This window comes from Choristoneura fumiferana, chromosome 13 (genome assembly GCF_025370935.1).
Source record: "Choristoneura fumiferana chromosome 13, NRCan_CFum_1, whole genome shotgun sequence".
Classification (NCBI taxonomy): Eukaryota; Metazoa; Arthropoda; class Insecta; order Lepidoptera; family Tortricidae; genus Choristoneura; species Choristoneura fumiferana.
In genome coordinates, this window is record NC_133484.1 from 3,519,527 (window position 1) to 3,531,971 (window position 12,445).

The 12,445-nt window shown below is 37.7% G+C and overlaps 1 protein-coding gene across 1 annotated transcript in view; it reads left to right on the forward strand.

Moving 5' to 3' along the window:
- Positions 1–1,075: 1,075 nt before the first annotated feature.
- The window catches only part of LOC141433903 (transmembrane protein 135-like), a 70,001-nt gene continuing 58,631 nt past the window's right edge, over positions 1,076–12,445 (forward strand). Inside the window, exon 1 of the mRNA XM_074096025.1 lies at positions 1,076–1,095. The gene's annotated coding sequence lies outside the window, so the exon portion shown is untranslated. The remainder of the gene's footprint in view (positions 1,096–12,445) is intronic.

Sequence of the window (12,445 nt, forward strand, 5' to 3'; positions counted from 1 at the left end):
ATTTTTACACGTAAGGAGTAGACTTAAGTGTATACAGCGTGTATTTTTGATACTACCTCAAACTGTAACCAGACGAAGATTTAATGCTGTGAACCGATATCAAAACAAATTGTTAATTTAGAATCAACTACCAGAGCGTAATTAATTTTTGAAATATTTTCGAGCAGCAATGTAATGCGTACAATAATTTGATACGAGAGAGAAGCGTTCTGTGACAGCTGTCACTTCAATAAGTGTCACGTCTTGAATAAAAACAAAGTAGTATCACGTACATTGCGTGCTAATTAATTTTGTAAGGAAAATAATAAGTCTATTTTTTTTACTAAAACATAATAAAACGTGATTATTATGGCCTTCACTAACTACCCTTAAAGTTTGAGGTAGTATCAAAAATACAGGCTGTATTTAAAAGTTTATGTTACTTTTTGGAGATAATTAGAGAATAAACTTTGCTGAGTAAAAACATCATGTTAATGAGATAATTATTAGTCACCTTATTTTCTTCGTTTTAGTTTTTAAGGCAGTCGGATTTTTGTTTTTTTTTTTTAAATTCAAAGTCAAAGTCAAAGTCAAAATATCTTTATTCAATTTAGGCTACAACAAGCACTTATGAATGTCAATAAAAATCTACCACCGGGTCGGAAAAACCTCTGCTAAGAAGAATCCGGCAAGAAACTCAACGAGATATATATATTTTTTTAAACAGAGATTGAGAGATGTTATTGCCTTATATTCATACGCTGACACGGTTCTGGTTTTATTCCATATTCTAAGCCTGTTCAATGATTTCTTTGTTTGCGTGTTGCTAAGGGCGGTATTGATTTCACGTTACCAATGACATTTGTTTAATTATTTCTTCGTCTCCATACGTGTCAGTGGTGGAGTGATGGGCGGAAGAAAAACATTGCGGTTTGGAGTGTTTCTATGTGTATGTGTGTTACACGTGCGCAAACGGTTTTAAAACTAAACTTATTGGTATTACCGACAAATTAAATAAGTACTTTAAACATTTTAATGACAGTTTCTTCGTCAGAAAATAATCAATTGCCAGTTGGATCCTACCTACCTACTTCGTGATTCCGTGCAAATTTAAAAGTAAGTATTAATGATTATATGATGGTTTATTTATAATTTAACTTTTCTCAAACATGACACCAAATATTGACGGTGTGTTACAAATAATAGGCCGAGAAGTATCGCGCTGCAGGCGCTGCGGCTCGGCAGCCTGCGCGCGGTCACTCTAGCGGCCTGCAAAGAGATTTCATAAATTTTTTTCGGCCGCTGGCCGGCAATACGACCGTTTTTTGTTTCAATGTGCGATCGCTGGCACTTCCTCCAGCCACAGCAGCACCGCCCTTGTCAGCCGAAAGCAGCCAGCGCGACAAGCGCGCACGCAACAGGGCGACCAGACTAGCGTCCCGCCATGCTTGATTTCTTGTTTTTTTTTTTTATTTCATGTCATGTTTGATAAAAGCACTACACACACAAGCCTCGGCCGGAACGTGGGGTTGCCGGCCTCGCATCCCTATCCAATGTCAATATCTGCTTGGCCAGCAACCCCCTACTTCCCGGCCTCTACAGTAATGTACTATTATTCATTTATGTACTTTTCAAATATTATAAATATAAATAATACAATAAAGAGATCGTTTTGAAGCAATAAAGCTGCCTATAGCTGTGCTTGCCTTGTAACATTATTCTACTGTGTTTTTACACTATTTGGTGCTCAATAAAGATTGGAATTATATAGTAAGATAAATTATGTAATTTATTGTATTGCAATGCGAAAATACCACTGTCTGTCTATTACCTCTACTCGCTTAGCCCGTTGAACTGATTAAAGGGAAAAATTACTATGGGGTATTTTATGGCCCTAGATGGATACAGAGAAACAGAATAGTTTATATTCCCGAAAACATAGTTCCCATCGAGATAGCGACGTACAAATTTTTAGCTGATGGAGTTGCGGGCAACGGCTAGTTTACATTATACCTAACCAATGAGTTGTAGCAAGTAGTTCAAAATCTTGTAATTACCATCCAAATTACGATTACAATCGAATTATGCGGATAAGCGTTCTCACGATAAACCGTAATCAGCTCAAACGCTAATTAACACGATATCGTATTCATTCAGATAGATATTATGATATAATCTAAGTTTAGTTCTATTTTGTTTCCCGTGCAGTGATATTGTTTTGTTTTGTAAGTTGTGAGTATATTTCTGGGTAAGTCTTTTTTATTTTGATACACTGATCAGATGGCATTATTTTTTCGAACTTTCGCCGGGCGTCTCGGGAACAGTGACATGTAAAAGAGCCCGTTATGGCATACTTAAACATAGAACAATACAATATAAATATTCTTTTTATCTCAGCAGCTCAAATAGGCAGGTTTTGCTATTAAAAATCAGTGAGCAAAATCGCGTTTTGCTCACGCCGTGAGACAAAGTAACGTTTTAGTTATTTTTTTAAGTGCTGATGACAGTGCTGGGTCCACACACTGAATTCCAAATATTTGAACTTGACTTTAATCTGTCACTTTCATTTCAACATGAAAAAAGCGAGAGATAAGACAAATCGATACTAATTTCGATTTTCACTCCACCAATCTGAAAACCAGCGCTGGGCATGCCTAGCATACGCTGAGATTGGGACCCATTGGCTAAAATTCTTAGTGTTTTTAGTTTTTAATAATTCGTTTTTTATTCTAAATTTTATTGTATGTTTTATTTTTTATTTTTTGTGAGTTGTACTGAGCTAGGTTTTTTTTTTGGCAATAAAGATTATTTTACTTTTACTTTTACTTTACTTTTTTCAAATTCTATAGGCCTTAAAAGAAATAAACTGTTATAGTATAGTAACATTACTAAAGGGACTTAGTATAGCACTTATTGTTCGAAGCTTGTACGGTGCTTTTCTCAAATATAAAACAAAAAACTGCAAAGATAAATTAGCAAACAAATCGAACATTCATGAACAAAGTTCAAAGTTTCTTTTACTTTTTAAATAAACAAGAAGCATACACCAACCTGATAAAAAAATACTGTGTTGATTACAATCTTAAATTATATTTTACCTTACATACAATACTTATACAATACATATACTACTATAGGTAGAGTCATTCACGATGACGCGTGCCGTGGTTCTTATTACAATGTCATTAACGTCTAATTTTGCAAAAATCACGCGTCTTCGTGGATAGCACTGGGTATAACATAAACAGCAATCATCATCATAATCATCCCAGCCTATATACGTCCCACTGCTGGGCATAGTTCCCACGCGGGCCCAGCGCGGATTGGGAACTTCGCACGCACCATTGAATCGCTTCGCAGGTTTGTGCAGGTTTCCTCACGATGTTTTCCTTCACCGCAAAGCTCGTGGTAAATTTCAAATGTAATTCTGCACATGAATTTCGAAAAACTCAGAGGTGCGAGCCGGGGTTCGAACCCACGACCCTCTGCTTGAGAGGCGATAGGTCAAACCACTAGGCCACCACGGCTTTTTTCCACCACGGCTTTTTTGTGACGTAAATTAATGTTTACTCAATCAAGTACTATTTATATAACAATAGCTTATAATATAAGATTTGTGCACAAAATCAAGGTTAAACTTTACTACACTAAACAAAGTATCCACGGACGGGTTTAAATCATTTTGGTTTTGAATACTATGGTATTGGCGGACTGTCAAATGGTTAAAAAAATTCTTGCAGTATCGTACTAATATTATAAATGCAAAAGTTTGTGAGTGAGTGAGTGACAGAGTATGTTTGTTACTCCTTCACGCTAAAACGGCTAAACGGATTTGCATGAAATTTGGTAAGTAGATAGCTGAACATCTAGAATAACACATAGGTTACTTTTTATCCCGATATTCTCACGGGATAGGGATAAAATCTCGAAATAATAACCGCTGGGCTTAGAGTCATGAAATTTGGTATGTAGGTAGCTGTATGTCTGAAATAACAAATAGGCTACTTTTTATCCCGCTATTCCGACAGGGTAGGCATAAAATCTTGAAATTTCAACCGCTGGGTTTGGAGTCTTGAAATTTTGGACAGTTGTCCTTAACACAACCTCAATGAAGATCACGATATAGATTTTGGGAATTCCCAGGGGAATTTTGTAAAATCCCGGCATTTGAATTGTACCAGTTCGAATAGTTTATGTATACATAGTATGTATGTAAACTCTTTATTGTCAAAGAAAATAAACAAAACACAATTGACAAACTTTGAGATACTTGTACAAAGGCGGACTTATCCCTCTATCCTTTACCTTTTTATGCGTGCGAAGCCTCGGGTAAACTCTAGTTTTCACGTATTTCTTGAAGATCAATGAGATGCAATGAGTAGGTATTTTAAGAAATTCTTGCAGTATTTAGAATAAAAGGAATTTCAAGGTGGCTTTACTCCGTAACTATAATAATTGGAGACAAAAATTTGGCATGCCGCATGTAATTTAGTAGCAGACTGAGCTGAGAAAATTTAATTTTATAAGGCTTTGTAGCCACATACGCAGTTGCGTTTCAGCTTGCTGGAGTTCTTTTTTTCTTACTTTATACTTCTGTGATATATTTTAATTACATCAAATCACATACAATAACATATTAAATAATTCTTTGTAACAAACAACTGATAAAAGTGTCATCAATCATAGATAAATATAATTTATTTATTATTTAGAACGATAACTTTAAAATGATACAAAGGTTTGATTAGTAAATCTTATCCTGAGTAATATTAGAAATAAAAGTATAAAGTTTATTTGTTGCGTTTATATACTTAAAGTGACAAATTTCATTACGATCGATTGATTAATTGATATGGAGAAAGTTTGAGACCGTGGAAACGGCTTATCATAAAATTTATCACGTAAAATTGTAAAAAAAAACCCATGGGATTGCTATAAACGAACTCTTTGCGGTTAATTTGAAATATATTTGGGATACTTATTAAAGCCTCTACATTATTAAATATTAGGTAGAGACGATACCAACCAAAGAGTTGCTCCAAGAGGCCAACAGTCAAGGACCACGTCTCAAAGCCATAGGTCATCGCTGGCAATAAAATACTAGTTGAATACTCACGTGCAGATAAGTACATACAGTATCTCTCATAACTGATTAAGAGCGTTTATACCTGTTGAGCTAGCAACGTTGTATTTTTGTTAGTTTTTCTCGATTATTCCATAAAAAAAATGAAATAGAATGCCAGCAGGTATAATACAGGCTTTACCTTACGAATGTTCATATCACTGAACTATGAGTAGATACAATCTTCTTAAGTTGCTCCTTAGCATGCTATGTTAACTTTCAGTTACACCATATTAAATTCTTCTTCTTTTAATATCAGTCGCAATCAATTTCCGATTAAAGTTTTATTCGATAATTTCGTTCGTTTTTCTGGCTTTATTAAAAAATTAAAAATTATCAAAAGATTCGATATTTTATGAATTGCGACTCAATATGTAAGACTAGCCAATAGTGCAGTGTAATAGCAACCTATGTGTAAACACAGAAGTTTTAAACTTGCACGCCAGCTCATTTAAATCCTAGTGGCAATGCAAACACATAATTAATATTCACGAAAAATCACGATAAACATGTTTTTTCTGCGCTATTGTGATGAAGTTCAAATAAGTGATTTGTATGGTATTGTTCAACTAAAATGAGTTTTTAACCTCCTGAGTCCTGACGTATTTTAACAATTTAGTGCTTAAGACGTATACGTGGCTGACCTACAAACTTTGTTATTTTGGGTATTATTTCAAAATTCTTAGAATTCTTTATTCAATGAACAATTTGTACTTTATATAGTACATTCGGCTGTTAATCTTAGTGTTAATTGGTCCTTTTACGCGAGGACCCAGGAGGTTAAAGGATTTGTATCTCAAAAGAAAAAATAAGAATCTTGAAATATTTAGCCTCAGGCCATAGTCACCTATGTGCAAAATTTCATCAAAATCCGTCTAGCATCAAAAGTCGTATATTAGTGGGATATTAATAGGATTGATATCAAATACTCAGATCTCCTACATCTTGTGTGCAGTAAAGTCAACAGTTATTATCTAGGTACTCTAACCTCTAGTCTAGAGGTTAGTTCTGTTAACATGATTAAACAACTAAAAATAAACATAATACATTTTAATAAATATTTTTTTAATAAATTACCATCCTTATTATAGTTGCAAATGTGAAAATTGCTTATAGCTCACAATTTTAATAGCCTCAATGATTTTATTAATTTAAGGGAATAATAGTTTTGATTACGACATTTGTTTTATTTAATTTTAATTTTACTGTAATAATTCTTAGGATATTTATTTTGGTTTTAATGATTTTTTTTTATTAAGTATGTGTAATACTAGCTTTTACCCGGCTTCGACCGTATGGAATTCGGTTATCATGCGCTGGTCCCTCGGGAACTGCATTTTTCTGGGATAAAAAGTAGCCTATGTCACTCTCTGGCCCATAAACTATGACAAAAATCACGATCCGTCGCTCCGTTTCGACGTGAAAGACGGAAAAACATACAAACACACACACTTTCGCATTTGTTATATATATTAGTATGGATTGTGCAGTTTTAATAGTTTGATCTTTGTTAATTTTGGTACCTAGATTTAAGCCAAAAGTTTTGCATGCATACTGTTAGAGGGCAGCTAGCACTATTAAATTTTTTATAAGTTAGTAGGTATTTATAAGAAATTCCAACATCACATTTATCCACATAGTGTTAAAACAAATAAAAATATTTCAATTTAAAGAAACTCTATATAAATAAATAAATAAATATCACGGGACAATTCATACCAATTGTCCTAGTCCCAAAGTAAGCTTAGCAAAGCTTGTGTTATGGGTACTAAGCAACGGATGAATATAATTATACATATAGATATAGATACATAGTTAAATACAAATTAAACACCCAAGACCAGAGAACAAACATTCTTATTTTTCATACAAATATCTGCCCCAACACGGGAATCGAACCCGGGACCTCAAGCGTCGTAGTCAGGTTCTCTAACCTTTAGGCCATCTGGTCCAAACTCTATAAACATTATAACCCGGAAAATAAATTATTTTTTAATTATGTACCAGTAACATTTCATTTTTAGTTGCTTTGAAGCAAATAAATAAAAAACAAACATTTTAAATCGCCGTTGGCCTATGGTTTGACCTATCGCCTCTCAAACAGAGGGTCGTGGGTTCAAAACCCCGGCTCGCACCTCTGAGTTTTTCGAAATTCATGTGCGGAATTACATTTGAAATTTACCAGGAGCTTTGCGGTGAAGGAAATCGTGAGGAAACCTGCACAAACCTTCGAAGCAATTCAATGGTGCGTGTGAAGTTCCCAATCCGCACTGGGCCGCGTGGGAACTATGGCCCAAGCCCTCTTGTTCTGAGAAGAAGCCTGTGCCCAGCAGTGGGACGTATATAGGCTGGGATGGGATATATTTTAAATATAAAAACATTACAATAGAACCCGTTAGCTACCTATATACCTTTAGCTGCACAGCGAAAAGTCACTAATCAACAGTCAATTCATTCGTCAAATAAATGAATGTAACTTCACTTTCTAACATTATCGAGTCATCACACTCTTGTCACGTATTATGAAAAATACTGTCTTTGTTTGACACTTTGCTAAGCTACACGGTCGGTTCTATTACATTGTTTGAGCAAACATTAGACATTTCAAACCGTCCGACTTACGTTCAAAAATCCTCTTCTATCCCTCTCTTCCTCATAGCCGTGGTGGCCGAGTGGTTTAACCTATGGCCTCTCAAGCAGAGGATCGTGGGTTCAAACCCCGGCTCGCACCTCTGTTTTTCGAAATTCATGTGCGAAATTACATATCGTCGCTTCGGAGGTAAAGATACTAAAGCGACACTTTGGGCCAAATTGAGTTATATATACCACCGGAATCAGCGAATTTTTCTGCATCGATCTATCTGGGTTTCGGGACGATCAGAGGACTTTTTTGGCGCTTTAGTCCCTGAAAAATCAGTTAAATTTGGACACTTATTACTAATCCGACGCTTAAATTGAGTATTTTCTCATTAGTGCTTTTACCTGTTTTAGTTTCTACACGTTTATATTATTAAGTCATTTGTAATTCTTCACCTTTAAATACATTTGGCGTTTTAGTACTCTGTGCATATCAAGAAATATGATTCTTCGTCGCTTTAGTAAATTGTTCCAGTCTATTCTGAAGTTTCGGATGCGTTTAGTATTTTGGTTTTACTGATAAGAATATATTTAAGTCGTTTGAGTATTTAGTACAAAACAGTTAACAGAATCTGTGGTGTATTAGCGTCATTACAACATAGCAAAAGAAAGAAAATATTTAAATTAGTAAAAAAACATAATATTAAAGGATTATGTTTGGTCCAATAAGTCAATAATCTGTCATTTTATTGTCAAAAAAGAAGTGTTTAGGTATTTTTCTTTTACGGAAAATCAATTATATTGGCCAGTTAGTAAAAGTAGCCACGATATTTTCATACGAATTGTAGATATCATGCCAAAGTAATCTGGACTTTAATCTTAGGAATTTAAGTTACAATCACTTTACCAAGGATAGGTAAGGTACTATGCGCGTCTTTTATATCAACGCAATAATAGAGCGTGTTGGCAACAAAACCTGTAATAATTGATTGTGATTACGAAAGGTAGTTTGTAAACGAATAATTATTATGATTATGTGCACTAACTCTATTGACTGTTATTAGAGTTAGGTACGAAGGAACATGATAAAAAGGTAACCTTATTGTGAGACTTCTATGTATCGGAAATAGGGTATGATATAGAGATATGATGAATTGACATCTAGCTATTCTAAACGTCCAGGCTTTACTATATAAAAACAAATCTGCTGTGATCTCATTTGAAATAAAACATGAGATAACATGCAACTTAAGTACTATATTTAAAAAAAAAACAGACTAGCAACTGTACGATGGTTCTTGAGGCTACGTAGCCTGTTCCTGATCAGCGGACTGTCACCGAAGAGTCTTCGGGCCCGGCGCTCCACCGAATCCAATGCTGCTAACTGATGCTTGGCGGAACCGTCCCAAAGGCGACAGAAGTATTCCATACAGGACCTTACCTGCGTTTTGTAAAGAGTAAAAAGCTGTTCTGGTGTGAAATACCGTTTCACCTTATATAGGACACTAAGTTTTTTAGCAGCCGTTTTCGCTCTGGACTCAATAGCCGCACCGAAGTTGAGACTAGATTGAAGGTCTAACCCAAGAACCTCAAGGTGGTCTTTAGTTGGTAAGGATACCCTCCTATGGACTGTAGGAGCCAAAGTGAACGGTCTCCGCTTAGCGGTAAACAGACACGCCAGTGTCTTGGCAGCACTGAACTGGACCGAGTTGGCCGAGCCCCAATCGGACATGGCCTCCGAGGTCGAATTCGTCCGCTGTACCATAACCTCCCTGAGTGCCCGATCTTATCATCGCTGGCCTGGGCCGTTAGAAAGGTACCTCTCTGCAATTGTGCGTCATCTGCGTACCCAAAGACATCGGGTATGAGCAAATCGTGAATGTGCAGCAATAATAGAGTTGCAGATAGGACCGATCCCTGAGGCACCCCGGCATTGATTGCCATGAGATCAGATGAGCATCCGTCAATGACGACTCGAATAGATCGGTTCCGCAGGAAATCAGAGATCCATGAGCATAGGACAGGAGGAATCCTGCTAAGAAGGCCTCTGTGCCAAACACTATCGGATGCCTTGGAAGAGAGACACAGCAAGAGCTTCGCCATGCTTCTCAACAGGTTCACCCAAATGTGAGTAGCATATACCAGAAGGTCCCAGTGGACCGATTTCGGCGGAACCCTTATTGGTGGTCGTTGAGGAGATCTTACCTTCTAGATATACCAACCAGGAACTTAGCATTCAATACACGCTCCATTACCTTACATAGTATGGAGGTGATTGCGATAGGCCGATAGTTCGACGGGTCGGCACGACTGCCCTTTTTGGGTAGGTACTCTACCATATCTTCCACGATACCGGGACCTGCCTCATCTTGAGGGAGAGTCTGAACAGACGTGTCAAAACCGGAGACAGTTCCGGAGCACAGGTCTTTAAAACAATTCCAGGTATAGTTTATTACTAGTTTTATTCACGTCCAGAGAACGCAGCGTTCTTAAAACCTCCATTTGGTGTATTTCGACCTCCTGCTTAAACGTATCACAGTGAGGAATGGAGGGAGGCGCTGCACTACCATCATCAAGACACCGATTTGGCTAAGGACGAAAACGCTTAAGAAATGTATTTTCTTTATTTCTTTTCTTTTTCTTTACTCTCAGAGCGGTAGAAAGCAAATTTGGCACCGATACAACCAACATGGAGGAATCGCGCTTTCCGTATGACCTTTTGCTTTGTTGAAGAGCTGTTTCTTAATGTGTACATCCGGTCCGGAGCTTTGCGACATCGAGCATCAGCCCACAGTAAGTAAGCAAGTAGAGTGCTTAATAGCTTCAGCTTGAGCGCACTCAGCGTTAAACCATGGGCGAGATTTGCCACCAGTGGATACGTCAGAGAAAGGAATGAAATATTCCATACTCTGATGCAACACATCGGTAACAGCTTCTGCGCAGCTCGACGTATCGTCACTGGGAAAACAAGTTTTCTGCCATGGATAGGAAGCCAAGAAATGATGCATCTCATCCCATCTGCTTACTTGTATCGCCATACTTGCCGAGAACCGATTGAGCAAATCGGGGAAGAGAGTACTGCGACACAAATTTCCGGTATGAGAGTCGGCTGCTTAACCAGCTGGGTGAGATCTAGCGAAAGCGCAAAACTTGCGCGCTTCTCTTCCTGCATGGTCCGTGACTCTGACTTGATACGGGAACAACCAGTCCTCGCGGTGAGCATTAAAGTCCCCCAAGAAAACCAACTACGCACGCGGATACCGTTACTGAACCACACGCCGTGCTGTAACACTGAGGTGATCAAAGACCCTGGTCGTTTCCAAGTCACCGCTGTGCGACCGATTAGAGCGTAAACCGTTTGTTCAACACCAGTGTCCATCAGTAGCCAAAGAATGGAAAAAGCTAGGATCCTCAAGGTTGTGAAGACGCTGAGTACAGATGTCATCACGAACGTACAAGCAGACCCAGCACGTGGCTTAAAAGTATGCTCCAGGCTGTACCCTGGGTAGTGCGAGTACGCCGTGTCTAAGGCACATTTTATCTGCGTCTGGGTATCCTGGTCTCCTGATGGCAAGAGATCACCACCGCCCATAAACATCTGCAAACCAGGGGTATTGCAGACGCGTTGCCAACCTAGAGGCCTAAGATGGGATACCTCACGTGCCATTGCAGTAATTTCACCGGAAGAAAAGAAGAAGGAGATGAGAAAGACAAAAGTGAATAGGTTAGAAAAGACGGTAGTTGAACAGACACAGTGCTGCTCACCCAGCAGCACACGAAGTGAACCACAACACAAGGAGCCTGGTCTGGTGCTTCGGATTCCGCTACCCTCCACGAACAGGCACCGGTGCAGTAAACTGACGGTACCGAAACCGGTTTGCACGCAAGTCCCTGCCCAGACCCGTCCCTCCACATGGCTACTCCTAACTTTATGCTGGAACATGGCCAAGACCGTTTTGCAGCATAACTTAGTTAGGTGGGTGGTGACAACCGCTGCCGAAGCCTACCCAGGAATGAGGTTGTTCATTTAGCGCTACCTAGGGGACACATGTGGGTAACTATAGCTAAAGCCACGGACGCGAACAACTCTATCCCCCAATAGTTGACGATAGACAGATAACACGATAACAAGAACCAATGTCAAATAAAACTTAAAAGTTTCTACGATTTCCTGTGTTTTCTTTTTGAATTTAGTAATATTGATTAAAGTCGAAGTTCGTGTCGTGCGGTCCCTCTGACAATTATACTATTTAATACGAGAGCGAGAGGGACGGTACGATACGAACTTCGAGTTTCGAGTTTCGTATTAGCCCTGCAGACGGTCCATTAGTGAATCATTCGTTAAAGCAATCTGAAAATTAGTATTTTGTATTTCAAATCATTTAACTTGCAAGTCTATTAAGTATTTGTAATGTTTTTATGATTATCATTTAAGGGTACTTAAGCATTATGCAGTTGTAAAATAGCTTGATTATTGGTGAATAAGCATTTAAACACAGTTTGATAAGAAATTGATCAACACCATTAAGTAAATTGAAGATAAATAAACTAGAATAAAATATCCCGTTAGTCATCTGAAATTATGATATATTAAACCAATTCTTACGTTAGTCCTTTTACCTTATTGCGTTGTCTCAAAAAGTTGAAGACGAATGACTAAAGCGCACCTATCTCCTGAACTATTGTACTTAGGTCAAAATTATACATTTCAGTTCGTAGTATGCTGAATTGACTTTCATACAGTCTTAGAAATTCTAGAATGTGTTC